Source organism: Phyllobates terribilis, unplaced genomic scaffold (genome assembly GCF_046119375.1).
Source record: "Phyllobates terribilis strain yellow unplaced genomic scaffold, ASM4611937v1 Scaffold_5__5_contigs__length_657084704, whole genome shotgun sequence".
Lineage (NCBI taxonomy): Eukaryota > Metazoa > Chordata > Amphibia > Anura > Dendrobatidae > Phyllobates > Phyllobates terribilis.
In genome coordinates, this window is record NW_027362765.1 from 655,742,960 (window position 1) to 655,757,808 (window position 14,849).

The 14,849-nt window shown below is 53.9% G+C and overlaps 3 non-coding genes and 1 pseudogene across 3 annotated transcripts; all 4 read left to right on the top strand.

Moving 5' to 3' along the window:
- Positions 1-473: 473 nt before the first annotated feature.
- On the top strand, positions 474-656 carry LOC141150686 (U2 spliceosomal RNA). The gene has a single exon (XR_012246820.1). It is a non-coding gene; the product is annotated as a U2 spliceosomal RNA (small nuclear RNA).
- Positions 657-1,771: 1,115 nt separating this feature from the next.
- On the top strand, positions 1,772-1,962 carry LOC141149346 (U2 spliceosomal RNA). The gene has a single exon (XR_012245646.1). It is a non-coding gene; the product is annotated as a U2 spliceosomal RNA (small nuclear RNA).
- A 1,115-nt stretch (positions 1,963-3,077) lies between these two features.
- Positions 3,078-3,268, top strand: LOC141149347 (U2 spliceosomal RNA). Its single transcript, XR_012245647.1, has one exon. It is a non-coding gene; the product is annotated as a U2 spliceosomal RNA (small nuclear RNA).
- A 5,953-nt stretch (positions 3,269-9,221) lies between these two features.
- On the top strand, positions 9,222-9,299 carry LOC141151044 (U2 spliceosomal RNA; annotated as a pseudogene).
- The last annotated feature ends 5,550 nt before the right edge of the window (positions 9,300-14,849 follow it).

A 14,849-nucleotide genomic window follows, 5' to 3' on the forward strand; every position in this document is an offset into this window, starting at 1 on the left:
ATTTATTTTATTTTTTTGTCACTGTGTGTCCACTTTTTCACGTGTGTCCACGTTCTTACTAGGATTTTGTCGGGATGCGGTTCCCTTACGGGTTCCTCTCTTGGCAGGTCTAGGGGGGGAGTGTGTGGCCATCAGGTTCCGCTCCCCCCTGAACCCCCCTGGCTCTCCTCTTTCTGGAGGAGAGCGTTGTTGGCTCCCCTCTTCCGGGAGGGGAGCACAGTCTTTGGCTCCCAGTGCCTTGCTCGGGTGAGAACTCGGGCAGGTGCTGGGGGTAAGATTGGGTCGCCTCTGGCTCCGGCTGGAGGTGGCTATTTGTCCCTGTTCCTCGCTGTGGCCTTCTGGCTCGGAGGGACGGGTAATGGTTTGGGGGACTCTTCTCCTTTTGGAGAGGGTTTCAAGAAGACCAGCATCCTAGTGCACTTTTTTTGTGGCACTTGTCACTTTTTTAAGCGCACTCGGGTTTTGTACACGAATTCGGGCTTTCGAAAAAAAAAAAAAAAAAATCTGTTCTTATCAGTTTAATATCTGATACGTCCCCTATCTGGGGACCATATATTAAATGGATTTTTAGAACAGGGAGATGGAAAAAGAGCTTGCTCTGTCCACTCCACGCATTGACCTGGTATTGCAGTATCTCCAGGACCGGTGCACCCCTTCTTTAATGCAGTTTCTAAAATCAGAAAGAATTGAATTCAATGTTTTTTGTTCATTTTGCTTGTTTGTCGGATTTTGGGATGGACTCTTTGGCTTTGCTTTTCTTCTCCTCATTGGATTTTTCATGTTCAAAGTTGCAGAAGCCAGATTACAAGCTCATTTTGGTTCAACTTCAGCAACTGTGCATTGCATTGCCATGTAATGTGATGCAATGCTATCTTTCTAGCTCTCCCTTTTTACTTCCTTTTGGATAAACAGACATATTAGGCAAGCATTTTGGAGCTTTCACCTAAATAACTACAGGTGGTGAGATAAGCTGCACAATATAATTGACCTTTCAGTATATTGTTGCACACACACCATCTATTTAGCAAATGCCCTTGTTATCAACAGCAGCCTTTTAAACTCACCTGAGCTAACAGGTATGTGCGCTGGTTACTCTGCTGCGCTTAAAATTTCTTTTTTGGTTTGCTACAATGCCTTTTCTGAAACGTTGTCTCCTTCTGCTGGAACACTGACTTCTTTCATTTAATGCCTGCAGACTATAAAAGAGAACCCAACCCAAAAAGTTTGGTTGATTAGTCTGTGGCATTCTGTTAAACTGTTGCTTATGGCGGTCTCTGTGAGCTTCTCAGCGACATTCAGCCAGCCAGGTATCCTGCCTGCAGTAGATGGAATGTGGCAATGGAACGCTGGCTGCGCGTGTCATAATAGGCTCTGAGCCTTTATATACCTGTGCACAGCAGCAGCCACCTTCAGTCTGCTGCTGGACAGCCAGCAGTAGCAGCAGCAGGAGAGGTATGTAATCAGGAGCCCTCCTGATAAGGGTAGACAGCTGCTCGTTCCACCCCACCCCCCGCCTTAATTGGTTCTCCTCCCTTCCAACGGTGTTGAGGCGGGTGGGAACAGCAGGGGGTGAAGGTGCTGTGTTTAAAGAGGTGGAGTTATGCAGATCTAAAACGCGTGGATTGCAGCAGCAGCAAGCCGAAAAGTGCAGGCATGTAAGGGATCTAGAGGTTGACAACATGTCTTTTTAACGGGAGTCCAGGAGCTCATCTCCACAAATGGACTTTTCAGGATCCTTGGGTGGCTCCGTAGTTTGAAACCAATTCTGGTTATCGCTTCTCGGCCTTTTGGCTAAGATCAAGTGTAGTATCTGTTCTTATCAGTTTAATATCTGATACGTCCCCTATCTGGGGACCATATATTAAATGGATTTTTAGAACAGGGAGATGGAAAAAGAGCTTGCTCTGTCCACTCCACGCATTGACCTGGTATTGCAGTATCTCCAGGACCGGTGCACCCCTTCTTTAATGCAGTTTCTAAAATCAGAAAGAATTGAATTCAATGTTTTTTGTTCATTTTGCTTGTTTGTCGGATTTTGGGATGGACTCTTTGGCTTTGCTTTTCTTCTCCTCATTGGATTTTTCATGTTCAAAGTTGCAGAAGCCAGATTACAAGCTCATTTTGGTTCAACTTCAGCAACTGTGCATTGCATTGCCATGTAATGTGATGCAATGCTATCTTTCTAGCTCTCCCTTTTTACTTCCTTTTGGATAAACAGACATATTAGGCAAGCATTTTGGAGCTTTCACCTAAATAACTACAGGTGGTGAGATAAGCTGCACAATATAATTGACCTTTCAGTATATTGTTGCACACACACCATCTATTTAGCAAATGCCCTTGTTATCAACAGCAGCCTTTTAAACTCACCTGAGCTAACAGGTATGTGCGCTGGTTACTCTGCTGCGCTTAAAATTTCTTTTTTGGTTTGCTACAATGCCTTTTCTGAAACGTTGTCTCCTTCTGCTGGAACACTGACTTCTTTCATTTAATGCCTGCAGACTATAAAAGAGAACCCAACCCAAAAAGTTTGGTTGATTAGTCTGTGGCATTCTGTTAAACTGTTGCTTATGGCGGTCTCTGTGAGCTTCTCAGCGACATTCAGCCAGCCAGGTATCCTGCCTGCAGTAGATGGAATGTGGCAATGGAACGCTGGCTGCGCGTGTCATAATAGGCTCTGAGCCTTTATATACCTGTGCACAGCAGCAGCCACCTTCAGTCTGCTGCTGGACAGCCAGCAGCAGCAGCAGCAGGAGAGGTATGTAATCAGGAGCCCTCCTGCTAAGGGTAGACAGCTGCTCGTTCCACCCCACCCCCCGCCTTAATTGGTTCTCCTCCCTTCCAACGGTGTTGAGGCGGGTGGGAACAGCAGGGGGTGAAGGTGCTGTGTTTAAAGAGGTGAAGTTATGCAGATCTAAAACGCGTGGATTGCAGCAGCAGCAAGCCGAAAAGTGCAGGCATGTAAGGGATCTAGAGGTTGACAACATGTCTTCTTAACGGGAGTCCAGGAGCTCATCTCCACAAATGGACTTTTCAGGATCCTTGGGTGGCTCCGTAGTTTGAAACCAATTCTGGTTATCGCTTCTCGGCCTTTTGGCTAAGATCAAGTGTAGTATCTGTTCTTATCAGTTTAATATCTGATACGTCCCCTATCTGGGGACCATATATTAAATGGATTTTTAGAACAGGGAGATGGAAAAAGAGCTTGCTCTGTCCACTCCACGCATTGACCTGGTATTGCAGTATCTCCAGGACCGGTGCACCCCTTCTTTAATGCAGTTTCTAAAATCAGAAAGAATTGAATTCAATGTTTTTTGTTCATTTTTCTTGTTTGTCGGATTTTGGGATGGACTCTTTGGCTTTGCTTTTCTTCTCCTCATTGGATTTTTCATGTTCAAAGTTGCAGAAGCCAGATTACAAGCTCATTTTGGTTCAACTTCAGCAACTGTGCATTGCATTGCCATGTAATGTGATGCAATGCTATCTTTCTAGCTCTCCCTTTTTACTTCCTATTGGATAAATAGACATATTAGGCAAGTGTAGCACCCTGAGGATTCGGCTGCTACAGGGGTATTGCACCTCAACCCAGAGGTGTGATATTCCACTCCCGGGTAAGGAAGGAGTGTGAAACTGAGCTCGGTAGGCTGCATGCACTACACACATCCCATTTCCGAGGAGCAGACCGACGGTACTCCCACTTAGAAATGTGCAGGTACGACCGAGTCTGTTCCTGGCTGGAGTGGGAGGGGGGTGGTACATCCCAAGTAGTGTAGGGGCAGATAGGGGGAGCAGCCTGGGTAAAGATAGGAGCTCATTGGGTGCTGGTCACCTGAGCTCACACATAGAGGGTGTATATAAGGTGGGCACCAACTAAGAACAGGGTCAGTTGCAGAGAGGAAGTCAGCGAGCAGAGGAGAAGAGAGACCCAGAGTGAGAGAGGAGAAAGAGAGACCCAGAGGGGGAAACAGAAGAAAAGGACTCCAAGACCCCAAACTAAATCCCCGGGTGAAGAGTCGGCACAGGGTACCGGAACCCAAACTGGTGGGGGCAAAAACACTCCCCAGCCAGAGACCGGAGACCGTGGGCAGCGTTTGCCACGGTCACCCACCACATCCACCACGAAGGCATACCACGAGGAGGGTCAGGGAACCCACGGCCAAGGGTCTCCCAACAGAAGGCCCGAGGGAGCTGGACCTGGGTGGATCAATAGTGGGGACGGCCAGAGAAAGGACAGAAGGAGAGCTCAGGGTCACGCTCCGGACTTATTTGGGAGTTGGCTGGATCCAGAACCTGGTGGACGCAGCACGGCTCGGGAGGTCACTCGAAGCTGGAGTGACCAGAACATCAGCAGTGAGTAAACATCCTAAACTGCATAACCCGACTCTGTCTCTGATTGCCGTCTACACTGCATCACCACAACTCCCATCCTCTGCACCTGATCCCCCTGAGGCTATACCCCACCCGTTGGGGGTTATATCACCAAAGCTGCACCTACACCACCAGCCTCAGCGGACCCTGCTGCAGCGGCGGCCACAGTGACCGCAACACAACGGGTGGCGTAGTCGACATTAAGAACTTAGTAACATCTGTAGGACTGCCACATACAACTGAGTTTGACACCCTGGGCACGGACCGGGTCACAGCCACTCGGAAGACTACAACCCCCATCTGATCCGGCTCCGGATATTCCCCCTAAAGAATATGGCCCAGGGGGCGCGTCAACTTTGGCGTAGTCGGCAGGATTACGTGCCCGCAACACCCGGGTACTGCGTGCCTGAAGAAAAGTGCAAGTTTACCTCAAAAAGAAGTCTCCTGCCGGTTCCGGAGGGTCCCCGCCATCGGACCCCATCACCAGTCGATTCCCGCCGGTTGTCCGCCATTAACAGCTTTTTCCCGCCATCTGCAGAGTTTCCCGCCACTGGGAAGCGATTCCCGCCATTTCCAAAGGTTTCCCGCCTTGGAAGAGCGGACGCCATTATGGGCGTGCCAGAGGGTGGCGAGAGGCCACCTCCCATCGTGGGCCAGGACCGAAAATGGCGCCAAAAGTGGAAACCGCCCCCACCAACAGAGACTGTGATGCTAGAGGTGTCTGTCAGCGTGAAAGAACCGCCCCTGGAGCTGACAGTCACCAAGTGGCCCCGGGACCGCCCTCGAAGTGGGAGGAGACGAAAGAAAAGAACGAAGATGGGTGCCGCCTGGAGCAGTCTGGAGCGAGCGCACCCGGAGGCAGGAAGCCTGGAGAAGAGTAGCAGAGAAGCTCACCCGGAGATGGCGAGAGAGCAGAGCAGCACCGGCCCGCTGGCCAGGAGCCTGCTGGAAGAAGAGCAGAGCAGCACCGACCCGTTGGTCAGGAGCCTGCTGGAAACCACGACCCCACTAGGCCTAGTGGAGGTCCTTGCACAACTCCCCCGAGACCGGGAGTGTGCACAGACAGCTCTGGAGGGCCTCGCACGGAGGATGGCCCGGGTACAGCGAGAGACATTGGCGGAGTGGAGCCGAGAGATGGCCCAGCAAACCAAGACCCGGAGCACGCCAGCCAAGATGAGGAGACAGACCGCCTCTGAGGACGGCGCGGGAGGACCCAAGGCCGGAGACGGCGCCGAGAAGGGAGCCGAACGCATGGAGGCAGGTAAAGGGGACGTCTATACCTCAAACAAGGACACCGCTTACCTGCCCCAGCTCCCCGTCGCAGAGCCCGAAAGTCCCCCTGCTGTGCCCGAAAACGCCGTGTCACCGACGCAGACTAGGCCCCAACCGGAAGCCGCCGCCGCGACCCCTGTGACGCCATGCGCACCGACCCCGAGCGTGGCAAAACAGGAAGTGACACCAGCCTGGTCGCAGGGCCTAGAATTCCCGGGCGTCGCAGCACCAACAGCGCCCCCTACCTCCGCGGAGCCTCCGGCCTGGCCGCAAGGCCAGGTAGCCCAGGGCGCCGCCGTCCTAACGGTGCCCTTCACCTTCCAGGTGCCCCAGGCCTGGCCGCAAGGCCTGGGCAACCCGGGCGCCACCACCACCGCGCCCGCACCCGTAAAACCAAGGGTGCCGCGTCTGGGAGAGGACTTGTTTGCCCAGCACACGTGGCCGGACGGGCAGCCTTTCATCTGGCCCCAGAGATATTATGAACTGGAGCACCAGAGGAGAGTTGGGGCCATGTGTGCACCCCTGATTCCGGCTCCGAAGCCCGTGATAAGGATCTCGCCCCCGCTTGAAGAGACCCAATTTGAGTGGGACCCCACCGGAGAAGACCTAATGGGGTTCACTCAGGAAACCAGGGCAGCTGCAGCGGAGCGTGCTGAGTGTTGCCGACAGCAGCTCGAGGAGTTTGCGAGGGAGCGGAGAGAGAGGCGGGTCCGGGAACAACAGGCCCAAATAAGGAGCGCCGAGCAGAAGAGCCGAACCAGGAGGGACCCCCGTGCAGCGCACAGTCCCCGCACCACCGGGACTGTAATTAAGTTCAATATGCAGCATGGGTGGGGCTTCATCAGAGACCACAACACCCCCGGCGACGTCTTTGTCACGCGCAGAGATGTGGAGTCCCATCTGCCGGAGGGGCACAGAGGTCGTGACCTTTATATCGGGGACGAGGTCACCTTTACCCGGCACAAGTGTGCCAAAGGACCTTACGCCCTCCATGTGCATCGCCTGACAGAGGAGGAGCTGCGATGTGAGGAGGAAGAGCAAGAGGATCCGGACGGGTCTGAAGCTGAGATCCCCAAAGAAGGAGCAGGAGGAAGACGCTGTTGAGTACAGCGGAGCAGGTGCTGTAAATAGTTACCCGATCGGGGTATAAAGAAACTGTTACTGCAAAAATAGTCCCCGTTGGGACCAGCTGATGTGAACTGTTCACCCGTTTACCCTTGATCCCACAGGCTGAGGACTGTGAGCAGCCACTCCCTTTCCCTCCTTACCTGGCCGAGGACTGAGAGCGGCCATACCCTTGTACATAGTTGCGCTTCCTAAAGCGCCCCCTACCGGTTTTATAGGAAAACCATTTTTCTAGAAAGACTGTCGCACTATACCCGGTCACACGTTGCGCAGTGACCGGAGGAGGAGCCAGAGGCGACGAGAAAGTTTTATATATATAATGTTTTATATATTTTATATGTTTATGAAAAAAAAAAAAAAATTTTGCATGTTATGTGATGTTTTTGTCTTACAGCCCGAGGACGTGCTGTGATTTACCAGGGGGGAATGTAGCACCCTGAGGATTCGGCTGCTACAGGGGTATTGCACCTCAACCCAGAGGTGTGATATTCCACTCCCGGGTAAGGAAGGAGTGTGAAACTGAGCTCGGTAGGCTGCATGCACTACACACATCCCATTTCCGAGGAGCAGACCGACGGTACTCCCACTTAGAAATGTGCAGGTACGACCGAGTCTGTTCCTGGCTGGAGTGGGAGGGGGGTGGTACATCCCAAGTAGTGTAGGGGCAGATAGGGGGAGCAGCCTGGGTAAAGATAGGAGCTCATTGGGTGCTGGTCACCTGAGCTCACACATAGAGGGTGTATATAAGGTGGGCACCAACTAAGAACAGGGTCAGTTGCAGAGAGGAAGTCAGCGAGCAGAGGAGAAGAGAGACCCAGAGTGAGAGAGGAGAAAGAGAGACCCAGAGGGGGAAACAGAAGAAAAGGACTCCAAGACCCCAAACTAAATCCCCGGGTGAAGAGTCGGCACAGGGTACCGGAACCCAAACTGGTGGGGGCAAAAACACTCCCCAGCCAGAGACCGGAGACCGTGGGCAGCGTTTGCCACGGTCACCCACCACATCCACCACGAAGGCATACCACGAGGAGGGTCAGGGAACCCACGGCCAAGGGTCTCCCAACAGAAGGCCCGAGGGAGCTGGACCTGGGTGGATCAATAGTGGGGACGGCCAGAGAAAGGACAGAAGGAGAGCTCAGGGTCACGCTCCGGACTTATTTGGGAGTTGGCTGGATCCAGAACCTGGTGGACGCAGCACGGCTCGGGAGGTCACTCGAAGCTGGAGTGACCAGAACATCAGCAGTGAGTAAACATCCTAAACTGCATAACCCGACTCTGTCTCTGATTGCCGTCTACACTGCATCACCACAACTCCCATCCTCTGCACCTGATCCCCCTGAGGCTATACCCCACCCGTTGGGGGTTATATCACCAAAGCTGCACCTACACCACCAGCCTCAGCGGACCCTGCTGCAGCGGCGGCCACAGTGACCGCAACACAACGGGTGGCGTAGTCGACATTAAGAACTTAGTAACATCTGTAGGACTGCCACATACAACTGAGTTTGACACCCTGGGCACGGACCGGGTCACAGCCACTCGGAAGACTACAACCCCCATCTGATCCGGCTCCGGATATTCCCCCTAAAGAATATGGCCCAGGGGGCGCGTCACAAGCATTTTGGAGCTTTCACCTAAATAACTACAGGTGGTGAGATAAGCTGCACAATATAATTGACCTTTCAGTATATTGTTGCACACACACCATCTATTTAGCAAATGCCCTTGTTATCAACAGCAGCCTTTTAAACTCACCTGAGCTAACAGGTATGTGCGCTGGTTACTCTGCTGCGCTTAAAATTTCTTTTTTGGTTTGCTACAATGCCTTTTCTGAAACGTTGTCTCCTTCTGCTGGAACACTGACTTCTTTCATTTAATGCCTGCAGACTATAAAAGAGAACCCAACCCAAAAAGTTTGGTTGATTAGTCTGTGGCATTCTGTTAAACTGTTGCTTATGGCGGTCTCTGTGAGCTTCTCAGCGACATTCAGCCAGCCAGGTATCCTGCCTGCAGTAGATGGAATGTGGCAATGGAACGCTGGCTGCGCGTGTCATAATAGGCTCTGAGCCTTTATATACCTGTGCACAGCAGCAGCCACCTTCAGTCTGCTGCTGGACAGCCAGCAGCAGCAGCAGGAGAGGTATGTAATCAGGAGCCCTCCTGCTAAGGGTAGACAGCTGCTCGTTCCACCCCACCCCCCGCCTTAATTGGTTCTCCTCCCTTCCAACGGTGTTGAGGCGGGTGGGAACAGCAGGGGGTGAAGGTGCTGTGTTTAAAGAGGTGGAGTTATGCAGATCTAAAACGCGTGGATTGCAGCAGCAGCAAGCCGAAAAGTGCAGGCATGTAAGGGATCTAGAGGTTGACAACATGTCTTCTTAACGGGAGTCCAGGAGCTCATCTCCACAAATGGACTTTTCAGGATCCTTGGGTGGCTCCGTAGTTTGAAACCAATTCTGGTTATCGCTTCTCGGCCTTTTGGCTAAGATCAAGTGTAGTATCTGTTCTTTTAAGAACACAAGAGCTACGATCTACACTTGACGAGAGCGATCGAACTCGGAAGGAGAAGAGCTTCGGAGCCCAGCTGACATCAGAGAACGAAGGCGGATATCGGTGGGAGGAAGAAGCTCTAAAGAATCCAGAAGAAGACGAAGACTCGGAGAAGAATCGGGCTGTCCTGTGGAATCTTCGAGGTAGAAAATCATCGAGACAAAGACCTTTCGGGGAATTTGTCCAGAACACGACGTGAGAAGAATCTGCATAGCTCCACCCATTCCGGGAAGAGTTCCAGATCCAGCTCCAAGAAGTAACTGCAGGAGGAAAGCCATGGCAAGCGCTGCGAGGAAGGCCGAAAAGAAGAGCCTGGAGCTGGGGACAGCCAGGAGGGCCCAGCCAGGAGCCGATTCTGACCCCAAGGACTCTGCCTCCACGACTGGCCAGCAGAAGGGACCCCAGAAGCCCCGCCACGAAGCTCCAGCCCTGGAGCCATGGATGCGGCAGACGGTGGCCCTGAAGCTGAAGGAAGTGGATGGGAGGGTGCCGGACATGTCCTCGGACGTGTTCTGCCAGAAGATGCTGCTGGATCGAGGCTTCTCCAGGTCGGACACCCTCAGCATCCAGACCTTCTTGACGGGGATCTTCTTCGTCACCTTCGCCACTGTGAACACCTGCAGGAGGTTCTGGGAAATGGTAAGCGCAAAAGGACCGGATAATTCTTTCTCTGCCTTTACAGGTAGCTGCCCTATCCAGAGGGATGAAAGGAGGATCACGGTCTCCATGCGCAACCCGCACACCCCAGGCCAAGACATCTGTACCTTCCTGAGACGCTTCTGTTTGGTTGTGAAGGAACCCTCTCACATCCTGAATGGACTCGGCTTCTGGACAGGTAAGTGGTCGGTGACCGTTAGACTTCACAGGGACCTGGCGTACTCAGACGGACTTCGGCACCTGCCCCCGACATTCTCCCTGGGCAACTCCTACGGCCTCATCTATTACCCGGACATGCCGCGGAACTGCAGGAGATGCGGCAAGAACGGCCACGAGATGAAGGACTGCAAGGAGGATGCCTGCAGGATTTGTCGAGTGACGGGACACAGCTCGAAGGACTGCCCGAAGAAGACGTCCTGCAACCTGTGTGGGCTGGCGGCTCATCTGTACAAGGATTGCCCCAGGCGTGAGAGATCCTGGGCATCGGTGGTTGCGACGACCCCAGCTACGGAGGACAAGGCCCCGACGACCAGGCCTGTGAAGGTCAAGGACGCGACGACCAAGGCCCCAGCGGCCAAGGCCGAGACGACCAAGGCCAAAGCGGTAAAGGAGTCGGTGGCCAAAGCCCCAGCGACGGTCCCAGCAGCTCCGAAGCAGAAGAAAAAGTCAAAGGAGGGTAAGAGTTCTGTCACCCCTCTCTCGATCCCTCCCCCTGCCACCCCCGTCCAATCCCCCCCCACCCCGGCCACCCCTGCTGAGGATTCCACTTCCTCTTCCTCCTTCCCCTACTCCTCAGCAGGTGTCCTTTCCCCTGCCCCGGCAGCCACTCTCCCTCCCCAGACCATGGTAGCGGTGGAATTAACCTTTCCTCCACCCGCCGCTATCTATTCCGAGGAGGATTTTCCCCTTCTTGTCTCCCCAGTTCCAACCCGAGGAAAGAGGAAGGTGGAGGACAGCCCTGCTACTGAATCCTCCAAAAAGAAGATTCTGGATTTCGTAGGCGAAAAGGAGGATACCCTCCCTGAGCCAGAAGAGATGGAGCACATGGTTGAGACCCTGGTGGCCGAGCCAGAAGAGGAGGAACTGGTGGTCGCCGAGATTGAGGCCGCGCTGCTTGACCAGATGGAGGAAGAGGGCCTGCTGGTGATCCCGTCACCAGCAGTCAACACCGACGAGGGACCACCCGACCGGAGTGGTAACTAAGGTGTATTGCCTGCGCTAACTTTTTCTTTTTTCCCTACATGATGGCTAATATTAACTTATTTTCCATTAATGTCAGGAGCATCAAGGACAAGTTCAGACGTCAGACTATTTATGCCTTCCTTACTTCCCAGTTGTGTGATGTTTATATGTTGCAGGAATGTTCCCTTCCCTCCTCTAAGTCCTTCAAACATCTGGCCAGGGAGTGGTCCCACGGTCCATCCTACTGGTCCGGTGGGGGTGACTGCAAGTCTGCGGGGGTCGCAATTCTGATCAGGGGGGGCGCATTCACGCTTGAGTCCGTCCAGGAGCTCATCTGCGGCAGGGCTCTTGTTGTAGATGGCAACTGGGCGGGAGAACCTGTCAGGTTCATCAACGTGTATGCGTCCCCACTGAAGAATGAGCGTTTGGAGCTTTTCCAGACCCTGCGGCTTCAGCTTGCCACCACCAGGACCTTAGTGATGGCCGGGGATTTCAACTGCCCCATCGAGGAGGACGGTCGTAGTTCTGGCACATCTGCCAAGTTGGACATCACGTCCAAGCTGCTCATCGAGATGGTAACCGAGGCCTCTCTTCAGGACGTGGTGGGCTCCATGGGGAGAGGCTCCACGAACTATTCGTGGAGCCGACCCGATGGCTCACTCCGCTCCAGGATTGACTTTGTGTTCACCTCTCGGGCAGTCAGGCAGAGTAGGCACTCGATGGTCTCCTGCTTCTTCTCCGACCACAGAGCCATTCACTTACAAGGTGTCCTCGGCGACGGTTTTCCGTCCGGCCCCGGCTCCTGGAAGCTGAATTGTGCTCTGCTGGCTCAGGATGAAGTCGTGGAGGAGCTGAGAGCAGCCTACGCAATGTGGCAGTCCTACAAGGGTAGCTTCCAAACAGTCTCTGATTGGTAGGAATATGTTAAACTTGAGTTTCGCTGTTTCTTTCAGGTCAAGGGTCGACAACAGGAGTGTGAGAAGAGGAGGGACTTCAGAGGGCTGCAGCGCGAGCTGCGGTCGATGCAGGACCTTCTTCACTGCGGCTGGGACGTGAGGGAGGAGCTGGAGGAGACCAAGAAGAGCCTGAAAAGGCACTTTGAGGAGGAGTCCAAGCGAATCATCTTCCGTTCCAAAGTGGAGAATCTGGAGAAGGGTGAGAAATGTAACTCATTCTTTTTCAGGAAACTTCATGCCGGTCACACGCCCCTGAACGAGCTGCGAGACGAGAGCGGAAACATGCGACGTGGGAAGGAGGACGTGATGAGGGTCGTCAGCGACTTCTACAGCGAACTCTACTCCCACAAGACTACCGACCCCGACGCTGCTGATAAGTTCCTGTCAGGTATCACTAACCATCTTGATCCTGCAGGCACGGCAGCCTTCGACAAACCTCTGATGGTGGGCGAATTGCTCTCTGCCGCTAAATCCTTTAGGACCGGCAGGACCCCGGGCAGTGATGGTCTTCCAGCGGAGCTCTATGTAGCGCTGGGAGACCTCATCTGTCCGGACCTGTTGGACCTGTACGAGGAGATGGTGGTGGAGGGTAGAATGCCTCCATCTTTGAGGGAAGGAATGGTCACGATCCTGTACAAGCGGAAGGGAGAGAGGTGCGACCTGAGGAATTGGCGTCCCATCACTCTGCTCAACGTGGACTACAAGATCCTGGCCAAGACGATGGCGACACGACTTAAGATGGTCATCGGACGGATCATCCACGCGGACCAGACCTGCGGCATCCCTGGACGTCGCATCGCAGACAGCCTCGCTCTCGTGCGGGACACGGTCGAGTACATCAAGGTCCGCCGCGCACACGCGGCCCTGGTCTCCTTGGATCAGGAGAAGGCCTTCGACCGGGTTTCCCACGAGTTCATGGGCCGAGCTCTGCACCGGTTAGGTTTGGGTAACATGTTTTGTTCGTATGTCCGTCTGATGTATTTTGATATCCACAGCTCGGTGTTGGTGAACGGCTGGAAGACTGACCCCTTCCCTGTCCTCTCTGGGGTCAGACAAGGCTGCCCTCTATCACCTCTTCTTTTTGTTTGTGTTATAGAACTCTTCGCAGAGGCTATCCGGCAGAATGGAGAGATCAGAGGGATCACCGCACCGGGTCCGGGACGACACGAGGTCAAGTGCTCGCTCTACATGGACGACGTCACCGTCTTCTGCGCTGATCGTGGTTCAGTCGACGCCCTCGTCCAGACGTGTGAGAGGTTCGGCCGGGCTTCAGGGGCCAAAGTCAACTGCAGGAAGTCGGAAGCCATGCTCTTCGGGGATTGGCAGCCGGCCTCCTCCGCCCCCTTCCCCTTCAACATTCAACCGGATTTCCTCAAGGTGCTGGGAGTCTGGTTCGGGAAGGAAGGAGCGGCCCTCAAGTCCTGGCAAGAACGCTTGGCCAAGGTGAAGCAACGGATCGGACTCTGGAGCCTCAGACACCTCACTTGTGAGGGTAAGGCACTCGTCCTGCGTAATGAGGTCCTGCCCGTCTTGCAGTACACGGCGCAGGCCTGGCCCCCACACGTCACTGTGTGCAGGGCCATTACCAGGACAGTGTTAAACTTTGTCTGGGGATCCAAGATGGACAGAGTCAGGCGGGCCGTCATGTACAAGGAGCCTCGCAAGGGTGGGAAGGGCGTTCCAGATATCCCCACCCTCCTGCGATCCTCTTTTGTGTGTGATTGTGTCCGCCGGACTTTGCAAGTCAAGAATGGCTCCGCGGGCAGGTCCATGTCTCGCTTCTTCCTGCTTCCTCTTTGGAGGCGACTCGGCTGGGACAAGTGGGACAGCTCCTTCCCCTACAACTGGACGACGCCATGGTTCTACGGAGACGTCGTTCGATTTGTTGGGGAGCATCAACTGGAGGGACTCAAGCCCGACTTGTGGAAGCCCAAAACTATCCACAAGCTAATCAGAGCCAAGGATGACGTGGAGAACATCACAGGACTTCACCAGGACACGCTGGAGACTGTGTGGACAAATGTGTCGTCTGACAGGCTGACCAACGGCCACAAGGACTTGTCGTGGATGGCGATTCAGGGCGGACTGCCCGTCCGGTCATTCATGCATGCCCGGAACCTGTGCAAGACCCGGTACTGCCCAAGGTGCCCCTTCGTGGAGGAAACATCTTTGCACACTTTTTGGGACTGCGGATTTGCACAGCGCCTATTGACTGCACTTGAGGACGACCTGAGGAACTCTGTCCCCAGGGCGAGCCTATCGCACCATTCTGTGCTTTACGGACTCTTCCCTGGGGTTCATACCGTCGGAGCCATCCAGGAGGCTTGGCGCCTTATGAACTGCTTCAAGGATGCCGTTTGGGTCGCCAGGAACCGGCTCATCTTGAGGAGGGAGAGGATGTCCATCCAGGACTGCCGCAGGCTGATCCACAGCCTGCTCAGAGACTATTCCATCATGGACGGTCCGGAGGACGAGGACGAGGACTAAAGCCCTCCTCCCCCTCTCCCCTTATGTGTCTTGTCTTTCAATAAAGCTTCGGGCCTGTGATTTTCCCCTCCCCATCCCCTTTTTCCCAATCCCCATCCCTTATCACGGTTCGTCGTACTGTGTTGATTGACATGCTTTTTCTTTCAGATTGAGTGTTTTGTGTAGCATAGGGGTGTGATGTGTCTAGTTAGTGCGTCGTATCCTCATGCTATGTAAATATGATGTAGAATTCTGTGTGTACTGGGCTGCGGCACTGTA